Here is a 22,035-nt window from a genome sequence, read left to right on the forward strand (position 1 = left end):
TAAACAGAATATGAAAATATATTCTTTTATCAGAGTTTTCTTTCTCTTTCCTTTCCTTTCTCCCTTCCTTTTTCCCTCCTCTTCCTTTCTTTTTTCTTTTTTCCTTTCTTAATGGAGAAAAACCTAATGATGCTTTTTTTTTTTTTTTTTTTAGTGGGGCATGTATAATTGCTTATCACACATTTCTATTAAAAAAGGAGCTGTAACAAGCAATCCAACAGGATTTTTAGAATCTGTCTTCTGCCTACCAGTGTTCTTGAGGAAAATGTAAGGTTGCTGAAATCATTTCATGCCCTGTATGTTTTCAAACATAAATCAGGAAAATTGTTAGCGAGTTATAGCTCTTCTTAGAGACTGTGGCTATAGTGCTCTAGTAAACACAGGCTATATATTTTTCCAAGTTATTATGTGTGGAGAGAAATCCAAAGTTGGCTATTTAGATGAACAGTTTAATTCAGTTATTAGAAATTCATGTTCTATTTAGGATGAACATTTATTTTCCAAAGGTTGAAACAATGGGACATAATACCAGAGGACCCTTTGGATCCATCAAATTTAGAAATTTGTGTTTTTTAGCTAATGTGTACACTACTGAACATCGATCTTCAGCTCAGGGACAGTCAAAATGGTCCTGAGCAGAGTTTATACTATGATCTGGTTGCCCTCTTCATCCGAGAACCATGACCCTTTGTTCTTTATTTCTGAAATGAAGGGATAGGACTTGATGGTCTCCAGTGATTCTGAATTAAGTGATTGATTAATAATGAATAAACCAATTAATAATACTCCTGTTTATTTCTATTCTATAAGCTAATTATTTACATAAGTATGGCCTTATGCCATGACTGGAGATATTAGTGTGTAGAGTAGTAAATAAGCTCCAGTTCAGGGGTTTGAAGTGAAAGCCTCATGAAATTTAGCCACTCAAGTTTACACTGAAATTTTTCATTTATAGACTAATTATTAGATATATACTTTTTTTTCACACAAAATAATCTTAAATGCAGATGACTTTTCTAGGCTAAAAGCTTATGTTACTTACTGAAGTGAATTATTGTATATTGTTGAGAAAAAAATGTGAAAAACAGTTCTGTTATGAAACAAGTGATAAACGTAACAGAAAAGCAATAAAACTGATGATAGTTTATCATTTATCTAGATTCTGGAGGGTTGATGTTTAAGAGAATACACATATAAATGGATGTTAAAAAGATAGATGGAAACTATTGCAGAGTATCTGAAAGGGATTTTTTTTTTTTAATATTTTATGAAAGGGATTTTTAGAGACTTCCAGGATTTTTAGAGACTGGTTGCAAAGTATTTCTTTCCCTGGGAATAGTGTAACATTAGCAGTACTCCTAAGTTCCTCACCTGTAATAAGATTTGTTTTTTGACAACCAATATTGAAAAGTGGGAGAGTGAGAAAAGATGGAGGGAAAAAATTATGCTCTGAAGTGATTGGCCAAGATGTAAGAGAAGAAAAGATGGAAGGTGGTTGAAGGTAGAAAAGAGGCATATGGGGGTATGTGTGGTGTGTGTGTGTGTGTGTGTGTGTATGAATGAGAGAGAGAGAGAGAGAGAGAGAGAGAGAGAGAGGGAGATGGATGGCTTGGTCTGCATTTAACTGATCAGTAGCATGAGAAACCAAAAGGAAAAAGAAGGAAGCTAAGGCATGCATATTCTTCCTGAAGAGAAAGTATAGTATGTGAGTTATGTGGGAAAAATTGGAATTAGAGTTTGAGCATCCATTTTGAAATTTTTGCTAGGCCACTCATTGCCTGTTTTGATCTTGTGAAATTATTAAGTTCTCTGAATTTGTCTTATTGGTAAACATGTAAATAAGAAAAGCGTCTGCTTCCAAGATGGTTGTGAGACTTGAGTGAGACTCATGTGTATAAAAATGCTTGGAAGTTCTATTTAGTTTTAGGTGGTGAGGAAAAGTCATTGGGTCAAGCAGTTCTCCATGCTGACCAGGTGTGACAAAGGCTTAGGCCAATTCGTTTAGCTCCAGAGTGGTCTTTGATGGGCATGTTTCTTGTCCATTGTGGTCCAAGAACTGTGGTGGGTACTTTACATATTATTTTATTTAGGGAGGAAGCAGGAACTAGTATGCAGCTGGCCAGTTGAATAGAGCAAGCCTGATAATTCTAATGTATGCAATGCCAGTGCACGGGAACATATTTACTTGCTTTACAGTTGGCCACAGCTTGTCTAATACACAAGTGAATGACTTTGGAAACAAAAACAATGTATCCAATAATTGTTTTCTTTGTCTCAAACATTGCCTGTCATTCCCACTTTTGCTATGACATTGATATTCATCTAAACTTCCTGGATTTTTGTTAAGGCTGAAGGAATCATGGTTTGGCAGTAAATACTAATTAATAATAATATAAATTCCATTTAAAAAAAGATTTCCAGGATATAACAGAACTAATTAATGCACTACATCAGCTGAACTCCAAATTCTAAATTCTATACAGATCTCTCAAGAATATTTTTATTTTTATGTAGGGTTCACTGATAAATGTTTAGCCAATTCTTCCGTCAGAAATGGCCTACATTTCAAAGCCTGAAGTGAAGCAGTAGAACAAGAAGTATTCAAGAAAGTTGGGCTGTTTGTTTAGACAATATATCTTTAAAAAGCAGATTCAAAAATCTGCTTGGATTTTACCTGAGTTTGGTCCTGTGCTCTGCTCTAATTCACAAGATAATGATCAACAGAATTCTATACTTTGTGATCTGTCAAACCTAGAAACTGAAGTGAACCTAGAAGTAAAGAGATGTCTTGGGATCAAGTTTGAATCTAAAAGTAGATATTCAATGGCTCTTACCAAAATTCATTAGTCCTCAACATATAGAATATATGCTAACCAAATGGAGAAAACAATATTTGGGTGACTTAGTTATGAGTCAGTGTTAAAAACTTTGATATGTGTGTAATTATTTGAAAGTAACTGAAAACATAGCATGAACACTGGAAGGCCACAAATAACCTCCAAACCACTCTTTGTTGAGAAGCTGTAGCTTCTTATGAGATTGATCATAGGGAGTAAAATGGACCCATCTTGAGTTTCTTTTACATTTAGGAAAATTTATTAAACACATAATATGTTTAGCATCAGGCTAGGTCTGTTAGAGAATACAAAGTAATTTTAAGATATAGTTCCTCTCTTTAAGGGAATTACACTATCTTTAGGGGAATATAATAATACACATTAAACTATTAAGATAACAGTACAATATAGAATGGTGCAGAAAATGAATGCTATGGGACAAAGTCATATGTATTGCGACAGAATCAGAGCTTGGGTTGAGGTTCGGGCTATCATTTACTGGCTGTGTGACTCTCACCTCTTTAAGCCATAGTTTTGCCATTTACAAATTGGGCATAGTTTCATCTGTCTCCTAGGATTGTCATGAGAATCAAATGAGACCAAGTATTTGAAAGTGTTTTTGTGCTTTATGATAGAGACTACACAAATTCCAGGAGGGAAGGAGGAAGGACACTGGTAGCATTGCACTTGAGAGTTGGGGCCATGTCTCAGCTGACCTTGTACCCCCGAGTCTGGCACTGGGCCTGGTTCTGAGACGGGGCTCAGTAAATGTTGGCAAATGCATACATGTCAGGCACTGGGGTCAGCCCTTGACCTATGTTATTCTTTAAATCTTCCCAATAATCTTGTATGGTAGATATATATTGTCTCCGTTTCATAGATGAGGAAACAGAAGTTTAGAGATTTTAAGCAACTCCAATCTCATGTAGGTAGAAAGTAGTAGGGTCAGGTTAGGAAACTATCATTACACTACAGGGTCGGAAATTATCATTACACCTGAACCATAGTGTGGGCAAAATGAAAAGCAAAGGCCTTGGATAATTTACCAGTTGCCCAGGCAGCTCGTGGACCAGCTTTCAGAGAAGTAGGAGAACACTTCCCTGTGCTGCCTGACACATTTAACGTGGCCTTTTGTTGAACTGTCAGTCCTGGTTTCTACCCTTTGAAGTAAGATGCACAATCGTGAGAAAATACCATTTAATATACCATTACCTAGACTTGCCATTGGGACGGAAGGGGGAGGAGGGCCAGTGAGGCACACACAGATACTGAAGTGGTTAACCAGTGACTTGGATTAAGTTTTCTCCAGCAACCCGCACCAAGCCCCCGAACCCCCTCTGTCTCGTACACCCTCTTAACTTTCCCTCCCAGAGTTGGCAAGGTCTGGAATTTCCATTCTCCTCCATGATAAGGTGGTGAAGAAGGTGATGCCACTAGCAAACAGCATGTTCATGTTCTGCATGGCTTGCCTGCTCCTAACATCCCACCAGCCTTATTCTATTAGTAGATTCTACTGGAGTGAAATTTTGCAGTTGTGCCTAGTTTAGAATCAACAGTAATAAGATGGCCCCCAACCAAACAGGAATTTGAAAACTCCAGCCTCTGAATTTGGAAAGCAGAAGAGAGAGCTAGGTACCCCCGTCCCCAATCCTATGTTATTTTTTCCTCTGTTTATTTGTGAGCCATGTCCAGGGAGCCTGAAATACTCAACGTGGGATTAAGTAGTAACCCACTGTGGATCTGAAGGTTTGTATAAGAAATTGAGGGGAATGCATTTTAAAAATTGGGATTCATTTTTTAAAATTCTGTGAAAATACAGTACATGGGAGGTCAGGACGGCAGAGATTAGGGACTATATTTAAGGCAAGTCCAGGGAATACCTTGCACTGTTAGCAGAGGCCAGCCAGTAACAGTGTTTAGTTTCCCAGGAACTGCGCTAACAGAGTCGAGATGAAACCTGGGGTGGGGTGGGAGGGGCGATGCTTTCCGCGCTCCTCCCTGATCTGTGGTAAGTCTGCTGGGTTGAACTGTGTGAAGTTGTCAAAGGTGGCTCTGCTCTCCAGCCCTTGGCACGAGCCCCGCTGAAATGTGATGCCATTGGTTTTCAGTAAAGGTTCCTTTCTGCAGGGCTGCAAACACAGATCAGCTGCTACTGTGTATACACAACCAGGGAGCAGATCAACCAGCACATTTAAAGCAGCCTTTTTAACCCCGAGACTTTCCAAGACCTCCTCTCCACGCAGGAACTTTCCTTCTCTGTTGTCAGATTGAGCACCGTGCTCTTGTCATCAGATCCGAGCTAGGCTCCCTGCTGCACAGTAGAGAGGCTTCCTTAAGACATTTGTCCTTGAAACTGCACCAAACTCTTGGAAGAACCCAGAACGTGTAAGTATGTATGATTTAGGCAGCAAGAGGACAGGGCAGAGCTGCAATCAACCATTATACAATATCCGATTAGCAGGGCAAGAGGGATTTTTCCGACGTTTTGTTACATTCATTTTCAATTCGTTCTGAGAAAACAAATCAATTCTAGCTTCTGATACAGTGACTTTGCAGTAGATGGGGTTGTATGTAATATGTTAGCTTTAACTATTTGCTGTTCTCATTTAGCATGGAGATGTGACTTGTGGGATGGTGATTGTGGGCATTAAACTATAAAACTTCTAAATTTTGATTAGGAATGATAATTGCTGGGCATGTCCATCTTGAGAAACAAGTTTGCTTTGGGGAATGTTTTTAAAAGAATTAACCACCTAAATTCATGGACAGCAGAATGAATTTGGACCGTTCTTGCTCTCAATAAAACATATTAGTTTGCAGTTTTAATTTACTCGTAAAGAGCATTCCGCTGAGGTTTTGTCTTAATTGAATCCTCACCCAGTGCTGTCTGTGTGACGTTTTACTGGCTTGTGTGTATCTGTTTAAGTTACTTTGCTAGATTGCAGTCTGGTTAAACCTGTGTTTAGGCACTCTCTCGATCCTAAGAACAACCAGTGAAAGCAATGCTCACAGAATTTGGGAAGGGGGGGTGGGTTTGTTTTAAAGGGTTGGTCGTATTACCCTTGAAAGCTGTTTAGCTGCACAACCTGAATGGCTGTCAGATGGAGACCACAGACCGAATACTCTGAGACTCTAAGTCAAATGTCAGCGTGTCCACTTTCATAACTCCAACCAATAAAAGCTCGTGCCCCCTTGCTATCAATTTTTAATATGTACCAATACTTAGGTTTATAAGATTAATTTCTCTCAGATTAGGCTGATTGATGGCTGGACTGTAGTTTCTTAAGAGCTGGTTCCCTGAAACCCACAGCAGAGCTGCATTCCATTTAACTAGTGGATGTAAAAACGGGTAACCATGGATTCAGCCACCACTCACTGCCAGTGCAGTGACTTGTTGTAAACAATACCAATGAGCCAGGAGAGCAGAGGCAACCAGACATGAAATGATTTTAATAGAAATTACGGTAAAAGGTCATGTGATGTGGTATCAGCTTCTGTTCAGTTTTAAAGGGAAAGTCTGTCTTTTCTCCCCCACCTCGCCTATTCCCAACCCACCCAAGTAGATGTCTCCACAGACTTGTCAGGTCCCATGCTCTGCTTCCGTGGAGAAGGGTGGCCAGTGTAATTCTGGGCACAGTGTGGTGACTGGTGGATTTTCACGGTAAGTACCTTCCTTTTTAGAAACCAAAAGGACATCTGTGTCTTCCTGGGCTTCCTTCATGGAAGGTCATGCTAATTGTGTTCTAGAAGTCCTCAAGCTTTGATGTAAGAGGAATAGGTCATTTTGTTCCTTAGCTTTTACAGGATACAACTGTCTTTTCTCTGCCTTCTGAAGCCTCTGGATTATTTCGTAACCTCGGTGTTGCTGAAAACTCTTATTGGCTTTAGAAGCAACTCCTGCAGTATGGTAATGAGCACATGCAGATACTGGGAGAAGTGCTGTGTCTAACCTCTAGGTCTGCATCCACGCAGACCTTTGCTGAGTTCTACAAAGACGAGCTTTTACAATACAATTTGCATCTCTCTGGTAGAAATGGTTTCCGTGCGTGAAAATGGTTGTAGTGTTCATAAACCTGCCTTCAACCAAGAAACATTAGCACACTGTACCTGTGTCACGTGCTACCCTCATGGTTTGTTTGGTACTGATCCCAGCTGTGCTTAGTCAAAGGAAATGAAAGAAGAAACTCCAGTCTTCAGAGTCTGGGAGAAAAAGGGGCGCTTAGAAGCCAGATTTGGAGGGTGGTCCTAGTTGGTACCTAGTGTGCACGAGTGAAGGGGCTCCGAGTCACTGTCGCAGACAACCCCAGGCACCTTGGGCAAAGGTCTGTCTCTATATGTGTTGTGTCTCAAGGTGAAACAGACCTGAACTGGTCTCTTGAGCCATACCACCTTCTGTGCACAGATGGTAGAAATCATCGTATCATCTTGGAACAAAAGATCATGCTGTGTTTATATTTCACCTCCTTTTGCCATACAGGTACTTCTGAATAGATGCGTGATTGTACACATATAGATGTCATACTGAATAAAAGAATTTGGGGTGTTGATTTTTCTATTAATACCTTCACTACGATAGACCCCATTGGCACATGAAAAAAGCATGGGGGTTGTAATTTAGAAGCTCAGTAAGATATCAGAACATCAGCCTTCTCTATATACACTCAGGAGTTTTATCTAGTGGACTCTTTGTTTATACCTGTAAGTGTTAACATAGTACTTATATTTAAGCTTTTTTTTTTTTTAAATAATGAGTTTTTTAAGATGTTGGAGTGCCTCATCTCATGCTTAGACTGAAGAATTCTTCAGAATGTTGTAGTTGTCTGTGGTCGCATGGTTTGTTAGCTATTCTAATATTAGCTTTGCTTATCAAAAAGAAACAAAAGAAGAAACTGTAGTCATTCATGTTGGGGGACAGGGAGGAGCAATTTGAAGCTGACAGGGGAACACCAAGTCCAGGTGAGGTTTTGGGTAAATGATAATAAAATACATTATTTTTACTTTTCCCAGCCTTGATTCTCCACGTTGAAGAACAGGAATAAAGTATCAGCTACAAGGTGGTTAGAAGCACAAAGGGTGGAGTCAGACGTGGGTTAGAGTCTTTGCTCTGGACCTCGTTATGCTTAAGATTTTGAGCAAAGTGACCATCTCTCTGAGCTGCCACCTTGTCATCTGTAGATTGAGGAGGGTAATGCACACCAACGGGCGGGTGAAAGGGTTAACTGAGCTAATGCATAGAAAGTATTACTGTTTCCCACCATGTCTGGCATATAGTAAGTGCTTCATAAGCTGTTCCTAGTGTCATTATTATTTTTGATCGAGGAAACATTTGGTGAAGTAGAATCCTGCTCTAAATGCTGGGTCAGGAAAAGACAATATTCACATCACGGGTTGGTCCTGTTCTAGTGACGGTTGTACATGTAGTAACTGGTCATCACTTGGGAGATGGTGATTTAGTTTGTAGCCTAGTGTAGTGTTTTTATATAACATTTGCTAAAAGCCCAAAGTAGTATCTTTTTGCCATGTATTTTTTCATTTTCATGCAAGTTATGCAGGAAAACCAATTAATTTTTTTTGTATTTATGATTTCTGGTAACTGTGGCTATTGTAGTAACATGCACATTTTATCTATGATCCTATTGCTAGAGTTGAGAGCAGAAAAACACCTAGAGGTATAAGATATTCATCATTATATCAATCCTAAAAGCTTAAAACTAGTGGTAACTAGTTCTCAAAGATAATCATATCTACTAAAGAGCAGTAATAATTAACAGGCTAGCTAATTAGACGCTACCAAAGAGACATTTCTTTTTTTTTTAATTTTATTGAAGTATAGTTATTTACCATGTTGTGTTAATTTCTGCGTATAGCAAAGGGATTCAGTTATAATATACATATTCTTTTCCATTACGGTTTATCATATTCTTTCCATTACGGTTTTTTCATATTCTTTTCCATTATGGTTTTTTCATATTCTTTTCCATTACGGTTTATCTTGAGAGGATTGTCTACATGTTTACTGTGTCCTTTGACCTTCCTGAAATCTAAGGTTCTGATTCTCTCCTTCCTTTCTCTCTCCCCTCCCTCCCTCTTTCCTTCCTTCCCTCCCTCCTTCCTTCCTTCTCTCCTGCCCTCCTTTTATCTCTTGTACATTCTCTCAACTCTATAGCATTTACTTTTTCTTTGTGAATCAGAAGGGTTCAGGGAACAGAAAAAGAGGGAGAGGAGACCCACAGTCTTTTTATGTTAGTCCGGTTTTATAAATGGAAACTTTAAGAAGAGTCAGAAAAATCTGTTTTTCTTTCTCCTGCTATTGAACTGGAGAAGCACATCTGAAGTGACCTGCAGACTCCAGGGAAGCCTCGTTCGGTAGCTATTTGTTGATTCATTGATTAAACGGCATGGAGGGAAGGGGCATGGGGTATGGAGATCCCCTTAGTAGTGAGAGCTTTGAAACCCCAGGCTGCAATGTGCAGTAGGTTGGTTTCTCTGTGACCTTCCAACAGCTAATCTCCTTTAAGAACGGAATCAAAGCAGTTAAGGGATTTTGTCAGACGGGTTTTGCCTACAGTTGGGGTTTTGGCAGTTGCGTGTCGAAGGCAATACATTCTTCACAGGGATATGAATTTTTTTTTCCAGAAAGGAATGAAGACAAGGTGCCAGCAGGAATCTCTAGAGAGGGACTCTTGTTTATCCATGGTAGTGTTCAGGCCGGACAGCTGCAAGGTGGATGACTTTCTCACACTTCTCAGCCAACCTTCTCTTTAACCACCCTTGTCTGATGGTCTGGTCAACAAGTGCACTCATGCAGCGGGCCCCTCTCTGTAATCTTCTCTTCAAAGGGCAGAGAGAAAGCCTGCGGTTAGAATCCGATATCATATAAGTGAGGATGGGTGTCTGGTATCTATTTTGGGGAGATCAGAGAGTGTAGAGTTAGAGCTGGAAACTGTTCATTTTAAACGGATGAATGGGGACTTCCCTGGCCGTCCAGTGGTTAGGGCTCCACGCTTCCACTGCCAAGGGTGTGGGTTCGATCCCTGGTTGGGGAACTAAGATCCCACATGTTGCATGTGGTGCGAACAAAAAAAAAAAAAAAAAAAAAAATTAGGTGGATGAATGACTTGTCCAAAGTCACACAACTTATGAGTTGTACAACCAGGGCTAGAACTTGGGGTGTCTGGCTCCCGGGCTGGCACTCTTTTGAGGGCTCCTGCCTTTCAGTGAATAGAGTACAAAATAGACAGTATATATCACATTGGGAAAAAAAAATCCGGTTTAGGAAATAGTAAGACTATCTTAAAGAGATTGCTCAAAGGAGTCATATAGGTCTCATTCTAACCCTGAAGCCATAATTTAGAAGCTCTGTGAGCCTTGGGAAAGATACCAAGCCATCTGAGCTGTGGTTTTCCTCACTGTAAAATTGAGAACGAAATAATTAATCAATGGTGATAACTAAGCAATAAAAATAATGCTTATAGTTTAGGTCTGTTGTGTGGATTAAATAAGATTACATGTGGAAAGTACCTAAGCTTATGCTTGACACAAGATAGATATCAGTAAATATTATTGTCATTCTTCTTTTTTTTTCAAGGTTGGTGGTGGAGTCTTCGTGTAGGGTAGAATTGTGAGGAAAGGCTTTTAAGAAGGCATCTGGAATAGAGTAGCTCAGTGGTTTTCAACCTTTTTCTTCTGCTTTAACACGCACAGAAAAATGTACGTGAAGAATTACTGCATGCCTGGCATAGGATGATCAATAAATAATGACACGATGATGGTGATGGTCATGGTGGTGGTGGTGATGACAGACATGCTGATGCTGATTGGCGAGGTGTACACACCACAGATGAGCCCAGGGCTACACACGAGCCCCCAGAGCTTTAGTTGGGATTGCACTGCTTTCTTTCCCACACTAGAGAGGAAGTCAAAATGTTGGTGAGCAAGAGTTGTGCCATTAAAAGTGCATCTACACTCATTTAAATTAAAAAGAAAATCATCAGCAGACTTTAGTACTTTGTTACTGGTAACAGATTACTGGCAATATACCAGTTGGCCTAGAAGATGCCATCTTTCCTGGAGAAACATGATTTTGAAAGGTGCTTTACCTCCCAGACCTGGAACTATTGAATACATGGGTTTGAATTCTGGATCAACCACTCACGAGCTGTGATGACCTACGGAGGTAACTGAACCACTCTTAATCTCTATTCCCTCGTCTTTAATTGGAGTCATAGTGGTACCCACCTCATACTCTTGTTGTGAGGATTAAACGAGTTAACACATGAAAAGTACTAAGAAAAATGTCTGGCACACAATAAGTGTTAGCAACTTTTTATTTTAATAAATTTATTTATTTTATTTATTTTTGGCTGCGTTGGGTCTTCGTTGCTGCGCGTGGGCTTTCTCTAGTTGCGGCGTGCGGGGGCGACTCTTAGTTGCGGTGCACGGGCTTCTCATTGCGGTGGCTTCTCTTGTTGCAGAGCACGGGCTCTAGGCGCACGGGCTTCAGTAGTTGTGGCGCACGGGCTCGGGACTTGTGGCTCACGGGCTCTCTAGAGCACAGGCTCAGTAGTTGTGGCGCACGGGCTTAGTTGCTCCGTGGCATGTGGGATCTTCCTGGACCAGGGATGGAACCCGTGTCCCCTGCGTTGTTGGCAGGCGGATTCTTAACCACTGCACCACCAGGGAAGCCCTAGTGTTAGCAATTTTTAGAAGTTTTTGTCTCCAAGCTATCTGATGGAGCAGCGTCCTACCTTGAGAATTTTTCCCTCTGAAAACTGTCGTTATTAATGTTAACTATGGTAACATTGATACATAAAACTATGTTTTAGTTTTCACACAGTATAAGCTGCCTTTATCATGTACTTAACCGTTGAAAAAGGCATTATGTCATGTGTTTTAAATGGTATCTTAATTGATTTAATTCTCCCATTATTCTTATGAAATAGTGTTACCTCCATCTTACAAATGAGAAAATAGAGCCTATAAGAGGTAATAGAACTTGCCCAGCTAGTGAGTGACAGAGAAAAGCCTCCAGTTTAAAATCTTCTTTACGTATTTCCCCTACACTGCTCACTAAGTTGGAGACAGTTTGCAGAGGTGGTGGGAAAGGTGTATTTTCTGGAATGAACAAGACCCAAGAATCATGAAATGGCTTTCTTCTAGGACATTCAGAAGACTCAAACTAGAAACAGGGAAGATGATCACAGTAAAAAGCAATTTATTTACTCGATAATCAGAAAAATCTGGAAATATACTTTAATTCGATTCTTAAGGACAGGAAGAGATAAGAGGCAGAGGTGGAAAAGGATAATGAATAATGAGGAGGAGAAGGAGGAGGAAGAAAAGGAGGAAGAGGAGAGTGAAAGAGAGAGACAGACACACACAGTGGCATAAGTACATGCCTGTCATTTAACATTCAAGCAGTCATGGAGGTAGATGGTCTGGAATCCTCCTCCTCACTTTAGACCTTCTTTTGTCCAGAACAGCACAACCAGAAATAATGGGTTTGGGATTTACACTATGGTATTTTGCCTTTAAATCCAGTGCACTTTTCTGCTACATTTTGCTGCCTTTTGAGACATAAAGATTCATACAATGATACAGACTCATAAAGAGAGAGAAGTATAGGTACACTGACATGGGGACAAATAATGTTAGAACTGTCTTTTAGCTTTTATAGATATTAACGTGGAGATTTTCTAAAGTCCTCTTGTGGTTCTGCAACTATAGACATAAGTTAGATTAATCTATATGCAGAAGACTAGGTGTTTAAAAGTTATTAGGTATTTAATGCTTTTTATTTAAAATTAGTTTCTACTTCTCTTATTGAATGGATTTTCAAAAAAAAAAAAAAAACTTGTGAGCTATGTCAGTCACCTTTTATTCCCAATTTTACAGCTGAAGAAAATGAGTTATGCAGAGGTTAAATTATTTCCCTAAGACCATAGTAGTTGATAACAGGTATGAAAGTCATTCTCTGGTTTTTGACCCTCCAGAAAAAGACTTTTCTCTTTCCTGTGATGATCTCTTCTAATTGTTATGTTTATCGCTTAATCAACTTCTAAGAACTTGGGGACACATGGATGGAAAAGTCACACCTGTGTACATAATGAGGGCCTTTCTTGGAAATGGAAAGAGAGGTTGATCCTTTCATGCAGGTTTTGCTGTTGCCTTCAAGTCTGGAATACCATCAACTGGTCTTTAAGGAATGATATACGGGCTATAGTTTACAACGTTCTTTTCTTCCCTATTAGCCAGGCTGGGCACTGGAGAGAATCCTGTGCCTACTTGTGCTTTAGCCTCCTGGGGTCCACCAGATGCTATGGTGTCTCCCCCAGACAGTTGCCTGCTGCTCCCATGATATGTCCGACCGGCACTCTGTTTGTAAAGCAGATGGAGTTCCCTTCCAAGAGGTACTTCCTGCTCTGCATGTTTGTTTTGAAGGTTTGGGTTTTGGTAAGTACAGGGGACCAGGAAAAAACGGAGGTACCAGGCTGTTGTGTGAGAAATGAGAGGCAGTCCAAGACAGAGTGAAAAGAGGGAAAAGGGAAATCTTTGTAATTTCCAAGGTTAAGGCCAAGGTCAGACCACCTTCTAAATCAGTTTGAGCAGAATCTCTAAAGTTAGGCCGCTGGGCAAAAACCCCAAGGTCCTTCTTGGGGAAAAAAATGGTAACTGCCCAATTACCCTTTTTCAGTGTTTAAATGATGGAGGTGGAGAGGAAGGATTATAAGGGGTAAAAGGGGTGGCTTTTGACCTTTTCCCTTAGAAGGTCATTGAACCATCTGACCAGCTTTGAGAAAAGCTGCTTGAGAATAACTGTGCTTGTTGATAAACAATTGTTTTCTTACCGTGTCCACTGAAATAACATACAGAATGACTCCCTCTAGATTTAAGTATTTCTTCTAATAATACATGATATTTGTGTAGTGAAAGTTTATGATGTCACAAATTATCATTTCCCTTTTATAGCTGAGTTAACTTAGCAAGATTAAGTGGCTTCTTCAGATTAACACAGCTTGTTAAAAAGAGAGAAGACTCAAAACTGAGTCTTCTGACATCTGGATCTGGATCGCTCCTACCTCTTAGAGAATCCAGTCTTGGAAGAGGGTTGGTGCAGGGTAGGACTGACGACATTAGGGGGAAGGACATTAGGAAGAGGAAAAATCAGTCCTGAAAATATTAGAAGAAACAACTTGTGATGTCTTTTTTTTTTATTTTGGTGGGTGTGGTACCTATGGCTTCGGGATGGTGCAAAGATTCAGATTTTGTCCTCAAAAGAAGATGAAGGCCAGGGGGCAGGAAAAGGGAAGTCGCCCTGGGTGGCTCATAAAGGATGCAGGTGACTTCTACCCCCACCCCCCAGTCCCCAGACTTTCCTATCTTAGGTCAGGTAGTAGAGTGGGAATATACTCTCTGCTTCTCAGAAGGTGGAATTGAGGCATCCCTAAGCAAAAGAGCAATGACCTTGTACACACTGACTTAGTTCCTGTTCATTTGTTGTCCCACCCACTTTGCCATGTCATAGGACCATAATCCCTGTCAGTAATATCATCTTCAATGTGAAGGGACAACTAAATGAGATCCAGGATGTGGGTGGACGGTGCAACATTCCTTCATCAGAGCAATTAATAGCCAGAGGATAAAACTGCATTGGCCTGATACTTTGTTAAAATATGGGTGCCATTTTCTTTTTTCCTTTGGAATGAAACCTTGTAAGTCATGTGTATGTTAGAAGGTGAAAAGAAAAGTGTGTCCTCTCTCATACGAGCTCTATTTTACTGACATCAGGTAAATAAGATCCTAACCCAGTTCTGGATAATAGGGTGAATTTCTTGGTTTGGCTTAATTCTAAGACTATGACAGGGAAGTTATGTATTTTATAATGGCTCTGAAATCTTCAGGTTGATCCGGCATTAGTCAGCATTTGACCATAGATTCCTGGTAGGAAGTCCATTCAAGCTATTGCTAATGCTTCAGAAGTACTGTATGTTACTGGCAGAGTGAAAACACTGGTGTCCTATAGATGCCAAGTTTTTGCCTTCAAATCATCTTTAACCAGAAGCAGCTGCCAGCTAATCTTTCAGCATTACTTTTAGAAGGTCAAACTCCTATCACCATATGGACAACAGATATTTTCAGCTGAAGGATGCATGCTTAAAATCAAAATGTTGTTTGTACGCTAGAGGTTTGCTCTCTATTTCTCTCCATTGGATTATTTAATAATCAATTTAATTTTGGTAAAGTTTCACTTTCATACTCCTAGAAATTAGAAGAAAATATCGCTTCCATTCATTTGCTATGTTACCCAGACACAGTACATGGCAAAGGTAAAAGATAAAAGATCAATTTTTATGGATCTCAGAGTTTCAAGCTTTTAAGGCTGTGTTATAGAAACTTTGTAATTATTGTGGGTAATCTTGCAGAAAATTAAATGTTGAGTTTGCATATGTGAAGAAGTTTGGACTGTTTTGCTCACCATAGCTTGTTAGTGCTAAGCCTCTCACTGTCCCCGTCAGGCTTTGGGTTTCACTTCACTGCTAGTAAAACGCTATTTGTAGCATGAGTGAAATCCCCGGCAGGGGCACACCATCTTACGTTTGAGGCATATTTTAGAGAACTTGCGTCTGTCGTTTACTTGTCTGTTTCTAAATGGCTCTAGACCAGCAGTTCTCAGCTAGGGGCAGTTTTGCCCCCAAAGGACAGTGTTTGAAGACGTTTTTGATGATTACAGCTGGGAAGAGGGTGCTATGGGCATGAAGTGAGTAGACGCCACGGATGCTGCTAAACGTTATTCAGTGCATGGGGCAGCTCCCTACACAATGAGGAATTATCCAACCTCAAATGTCAACAGTATTGAGACTGAGAAGACTTGCTCTTCCAAAATTTGAAAGGTAGGGGAGAAAGTAGGTCGCTTCAAAATTTCAGATTTTTTTAAAATGGACGATTTCACGATTAGAATTTTCCCCATGGGATGTAGAATAAAGATGAAAAAATATAAACAAGTCATATGTTTGCTTTAAAAATATTTGGTATGTAATATATGCGTTGTGGCTATTGAACTACATATAACGGCCACCATCCTGACAATATCAATAGCTATGACTCATACAGAGCTTGCTGTGTACCAGGTACTGTCCAAAGCATCTTCCCATGTACTGACTCAGCTGGTCCTCAATGCAGCTCTACCAAGGAGGTATCACGACTGTGCCCTTCAGTACTCAGACACACCCATGCTCTAGTCTGTAGGAGTAAGGTGAGCTCCTGCAAGGAATTGTAAGGAACAGAGAAGTGGCAGCACTGACAGCAATATGTTTGGGAAGAAGAAGGCTTTATTGTTCTAAATGCCCCTGGTTGCTCAAGCTTTTATTCTATGGGGCTATTATTGCCAAAGTGCTTCTCTCAGAAGCTAGGATTGTCATCGTAAAGCAGCTTTATATTTGCTTCTAGAGGGAGAAAACGAAAAAGGTTTTATAACTCTCTGCTTGCCAGTTCTGTGCCCGGTTCCATGCCTGTCTGTCTCTTCCTCTCCAATAACCATTCTCAGCTGAACTGGTCTTCCGGTTGTGTGTAACTGACAGAGAGTGAGTATCCCTTGCAGCTCAGCCTTGTAAATTATGAAGTGGTCACTCATACTTGTGGCCGTATGAGCTTCTCTGGCTTTCGCTGTCTTATTTCCAGAGTTTGTAGTGGGGATATGAGCTCTCCCTTTAAAATTTCATCATCGGGGTGGGTTTGATCCACTTAAAACCTCATGTTTCAAAAAAAAAAATAGGTACAATTTCTCTAGGCAAGCCTCACGGGAGATTCTCCAAGAACACATGTAACCATGGAATTTTCCCTAGAAATGCCACCTCAAAAGTCATATTCCCAGTGGGGATTTCTGGGGGAATTGGGCAGTTAGCTAGATTTGCTGCTTTCATACCTTCTGAGGGTTCTGAGTCCAGGGAATTAAGTTTGTCATAGCTACACATCTTACCTTTGCCAAACTGGCCTATTGTATTAAACCTCAGTTGCCATAGAAAACCGGAAAGGAAAACATCACAAATAACTAGAAATGTATCAGTATTCTGAGCAGCAGTATTTATGGGGCACTAATGGATATCGTAGGCTATTTATCTTTCTGGTAGCCGTTGAAACACCCCTGCCTTTTTCTTACTGTAAAAGGCCTTCCTGTTAAGCAGAGAGTCCCCAGGCCTGGTACTAGAGTTGGGGAAAAGTGGCATTCTAGTGCTTGATTTCTTCCTCACTGAAAACCCAAAATAGAACACAGTAGGGATATATTCAAGTTTGGGGAGTCTACAGAGAGACTGGTGTAATCGGGGTAGGGTAGAAAGTTGGATAGAAAGAGGCCCAGTTCTCATGGTCTTTATCCCTTTCCGTTTCTAAGGATAGTCACCATCCATTTGTTCATAGTGGGCTTCTCTGTGCCTAAAGACTGATTCTTATGTGCAGCTCATAGTTTATTTTGTTCAAGTTCCGATAAAATGTATAAGGAATGCCCATGCTTTGGAGAACTTCTAATACTATCCACATGTTAGCTTCAGTCTTTTTTCAAGCTCCTGGCCACTCTTGTTTTCTGTGGAGGGAAGGCCTGGAATGCAGGTGAATTATGCCCAGTTCAGAAAGGTCTGTCGCTCCTTTGAGACTTCTCCCCATGGTGGTCTGTGATCCATTAGCTAGGGATCATCTGGGTTCTGTGGCTGGCTTTGCCACTTACTTATTAGCTTGTGACCTTGAATCAAATTACCATTGCTCAGTTTCCATGACTGTAAAATGGATCAACATATATATATATATATATATATATATATATATATATATATATAAATATATATATAAATATATATATAAATATAAATATTTTGTGAATAAAGCACAAAATATAATGGGTAAAGAGTTCAGTGGTTTCTGGGGTAATACTACTATTACTGGGGTTATAATGTACGTATCGCTGTACATACTTCTGGAGTCTTAAGAAACTGGACTCATTCGGTACTTAGCTTTCTAAAAAATGTAGTCTGAGGTCTACAAAGTTAGACTCACCTCTGTACTCATTAAAATGCAGATTCCATGCCTCTAGCCCCATGTTTTAAATAGGAATCTCTAGAGGGTGGGCTCCAGTAACTTGTATTTTTAGAAACACCTCATGGGATTCCGATACACTTCAGAGTTTGGGGAGCGCTGGGTTTACCAACATCCTTTCCCCCTCTGGGATGTCCTTTCCCTTCCGCAGCAGTAGAGAGAAGTCTAGAGGATTTTAACTCTTCTAGTTGATGGTTCTTCTCCCTTTGGAGGAGCTTGTCTTTGAGCTAGTAACTCACTCCCCCAGTTTATAAGCAGTCCTTTTTATGGTTGGCCCCTATGGTTGGGGAACCTAAATGATGTGATAATGAGGGTGGACCAAAGGTCACAAGATTGTTAACATGTGTGAGGAGATTGTAGGCTTAGCCTCTCAGGTGAGGGAAAGGTTAACGCATCAACTGTACCAACACTTCAAAGCATGGAGCTGGTTTGCTGCGCTAACTTAATTATCTGTGCTATTGATATCTTTGACGAACATAGCTGTACGCCAGATACCGTTACTTCACAGGAGGAGAGAGCAGGAGATGGCTCTTCCGTTGCCAACTTCCTAAAATGCTTTTGAGAGTCAGCTGGGTTGCTTAGTCCTTTCTTGCTCTTGGATTAAATATAAAAATATCTATGTAAAGCATATCCACCCTCTTTTCCCTGTCTGCTGAAACGGCACTCTCCTAGGCTTTTTCTAGAACCCATTAGAGAAGGAGGAAGAGAGGAAGGGTAACCACATGTCAGACCCCAAAGCCCCACATCAGATACCCCTCCGGAATGGATCCCGCTGTTAGATCTCGGCTGAGGGAGGGAAGAGCTGGCTTCACAGGTGCCTGGCTGGGTCAGGGCTGATTAAGCCGCGGGAGCCTGTCCTGATTCTCACCGCCCTTCTTTCCTTCTCTCTGTAGCCATGTTAGTTTCATTGACGTATCCGTCAGAAGCCCAGAAGGGAAAGAAATGCAACCCAAACCAGATGGATGTTTTCATTTCTAAGCCATAAAAGTGTTGGATGTCAAGCAACATTTGAAACTATAGACCAAAAGGAAGGATTTGTCTCTACCTGGTTTTTGCTGCTGCAAACCAGCCTCAGCTCTGTTACCACAAAAACAGTAGCACTGGTTTGCAAGCAGCTTTCCAAAGAGAAGGACTTCAATCTCTGACACTCCCCTTTGATGGTAGCTCTCGAGGACAGATTTTCTCTGCTAGGTGTTGCTTTCATTTTTTACCTCCTTACAAGGAGCATTTTTGGGTTCGTGTCCTGAGTGATGGAGTGATGGGCTTATTTTGGAGCGGCCGGATCTGTTGACCTTTCTGCCACGGGTGTGATCTGAAATGTAAAGAAACCAGATCACTCAACCTCCTCACTGCCCTGAAATGGAATACGGTGCCTGCTGTTGAAAAGCTAGGATGTTTTTTTGTTTTTTTTTAATTAATTAATTAATTAAAATTTTTTTTTTTTTTTTTGGCTGTGTTGGGTCTTCGTTTCTGTGCGAGGGCTTTCTCTAGTTGCGGCAAGCGGGGGCCACTCTTCATCGCGGTGCGCGGGCCTCTCACTATCGCGGCCTCTCTTGTTGCGGAGCACAGGCTCCAGACGCGCAGGCTCAGTAATTGTGGCTCACGGGCCTAGTTGCTCCGCGGCACGTGGGATCTTCCCAGACCAGAGCTCGAACCCTTGTTCCCTGCATTGGCAGGCAGATTCTCAACCACTGCGCCACCAGGGAAGCCCGAAAAGCTAGGATGTTTCCTAGGCAGAGACCAGGGCAGACATGTTCAGCTTTGCATTTTTTTTTTCACTCCTGTAAAAGTCTCTCACACAGGATGCCCCAGCTTTCAAAACATGGTCATTTTCATGATAAAAATGCTGGGGAGAGAGTGCCGGAGCATCATGCAAAACCAGCTGCGGCATCCTGAGTGATGGTCCAAATATTAATACAAATAGAATTAATTCACACTCCGGGGGTGTCTCGGGAATCCATTTTAAGTTGCCACTTAACTTGGGCTTGAGGTTTTCCCCCGTGACCGCCCATGTTGAAAAATGTTTGCTAAACAAGGCAGTGCTGGGCTGTCCTCGATCTATAAATTCGCTCAAACTAATTCATTAACTAACCCTTGATTTTGACTAGAAGCGAGCAGAGGTTAAAAAGTAAATGGTCGTTTCATGTTCTTGTTTAGCAGTGAGGTTGTTACCAATGTCATACCTGGCATATCACTCTTATTTTATTTTGGGGAAAGAACAAAGATGAAGTAGTTATCATTAGTGGGTTCTTTAATGACATGATTTCTTAGTTCATTAAGGATTAGGTTTCAAAATATATCTGATTTGTAGATTCATTGAAGAGAATGCTGATTCCTTGTACCTTGCATTCAATTTACTTTGGGGCTAAAGTAAGACTTTCTGTGTCTTTCTAGTTCTCCCAGCCTTTCTTTGTATTCCTGCACAGTGAATTTAATAAAGAAACTATCTTGAAGTAATAATTCTGACAAGCCCTGGACATTCCTTTGGGAGAAGAGGACTGACCTTTTCCTGTTTTTAATAAAACCTCTGTGAATTTGGGCTTGGCTCTTCTGCAGTCCTGTGCAACTGTCTTTTTATTCCAGAGTTAAGGGTGGGATGAGCCCATTTATTTCCTCTGAATTGGAAGTGTGAATGCAGTCCTGGGCTCTTGCAAGGTTTGTAACACTCATGCCTATTACATTTGGTTCTTACACGCATTAGCTACTTCGATTTATATTATCTTCCTTTGTTGTTGTTGTTAGATTTTGTTTTTTATTTGTGATTCAATACCCCATCCATTTCTAAAAGAACTGGGAAGGAGTGCTTTTGTGATATGGAGTTGAATTCTGCTCTGGTGATTGGCAGGCCATTTTATCCTAACTGTGACACTGGCAATTTTAAAAGCTTCGTTTTCGTCTTTGTCTTGAACAAGGAGCATTTTCCACCTTATTAACTCCTGAAAATCCCACTGGATGGATAATTTGGAATGGAAGAACTTAAGACCTTTTGGGGAAAAAAGGAACAAATCCACAAAATCTTTTATGATTATTTCTTATGGTCACTAAAAATATTTGGCATGCTAAGTAAAATAGCCTATCTATGGAAGTTAGATATTAAAATAGAATAATGGGTATAAAATAATAATTTCTAAGGGATATCTTCTCCACAGTCTCAAGAAGATACCTGTACATTTGTTTTGATTGTTTAGGCATACCCAGAGGTATTTATTCCCTTGTGTCTGTCTCTCTCTCTCTAGTGTTCAATGTGGTTTTGATTTTATAACTCAAAGTTGACTCTTTTCTCCTGAGTCCTAGCATATTCCCTGAGAAACAGAATAATTTAGATGCGTAGAAAGGCAAAAATCTCTGGATAAAGTTAATTTAATATGTATGACACAGCAAGCAAGTTTCTATTAAATTCCAGTGAACAGGGTAAGTGTGGATTTACCCACAATAACGGCACTGGTCCAGCCCTCTGCAACCACGTAAGACTACAGTTTTCTGGCCAGGGTTTATTTGGCACCATCTTTCTTTAGCTCGCTTAGCTTAATTATACAAATATGAGAATCAAATAAATGATGGAGACATTAAGAAGTTCAGAGGAAAGGGGAAATCACTGGACTCATAAAAACCTTTAAGTGGATCTATATTATCTTCAAATTAAATATAACTAGGCAAAGACTTTTATTGACCTCCACTCAGTCATCATTTCCTAGCATTCTTTTCCACTTCAGCCATGTGCTTTGCATCACCTTCTCGGTGGGAGATTGGATGGCAGCGAGAAATTCATAGTCTTTTTTAAGAAAAATATTTTTATTCTAAATGAAACACAAATAGAGAAAACGACATGAGTCAAATGCATGTCCTGATGTTTTGTATATTTATATATTATAGATATATTGTATAAAATATATGTACATATATGTGTGTGTGTGTGCTGGATATGTATATTGTATATATATTGTATACTAGCTGGGACAAGAAGTAGAATTTTTGCCTCTCCAGAAACCCCTCCATGTGCCTCAGCCAATCACAGACCTTTGTACCCCCGTAAGTAACCATTATCCATTATAATAGTCACCTCATTATATTTTTAGAAACACATTTATTACCCAGTGGGCACCCGCAAACGCTATGT

At 40.3% G+C, this 22,035-nt stretch overlaps 1 protein-coding gene across 16 annotated transcripts in view; it reads left to right on the top strand.

Moving 5' to 3' along the window:
• ESRRG (estrogen related receptor gamma) overlaps positions 1-22,035 on the top strand; it is a 629,476-nt gene that overhangs the window by 52,991 nt on the left and 554,450 nt on the right. The window contains exon 1 of one of the 16 annotated variants that reach the window (XM_059942608.1): positions 5,071-5,222. The exons of 11 other annotated variants lie outside the window; for them this stretch is intronic. The gene's annotated coding sequence lies outside the window, so the exon portion shown is untranslated. Of the gene's footprint in view, positions 1-5,070; positions 5,223-6,474; positions 6,499-22,035 lie in introns of those variants that run through there. 4 more of the 16 variants (XM_059942507.1, XM_059942560.1, XM_059942526.1 and 1 more) reach the window with 4 other exon arrangements.

The sequence above is a fragment of the Balaenoptera ricei genome, chromosome 1 (genome assembly GCF_028023285.1).
Source record: "Balaenoptera ricei isolate mBalRic1 chromosome 1, mBalRic1.hap2, whole genome shotgun sequence".
Taxonomy (NCBI): Eukaryota; Metazoa; Chordata; class Mammalia; order Artiodactyla; family Balaenopteridae; genus Balaenoptera; species Balaenoptera ricei.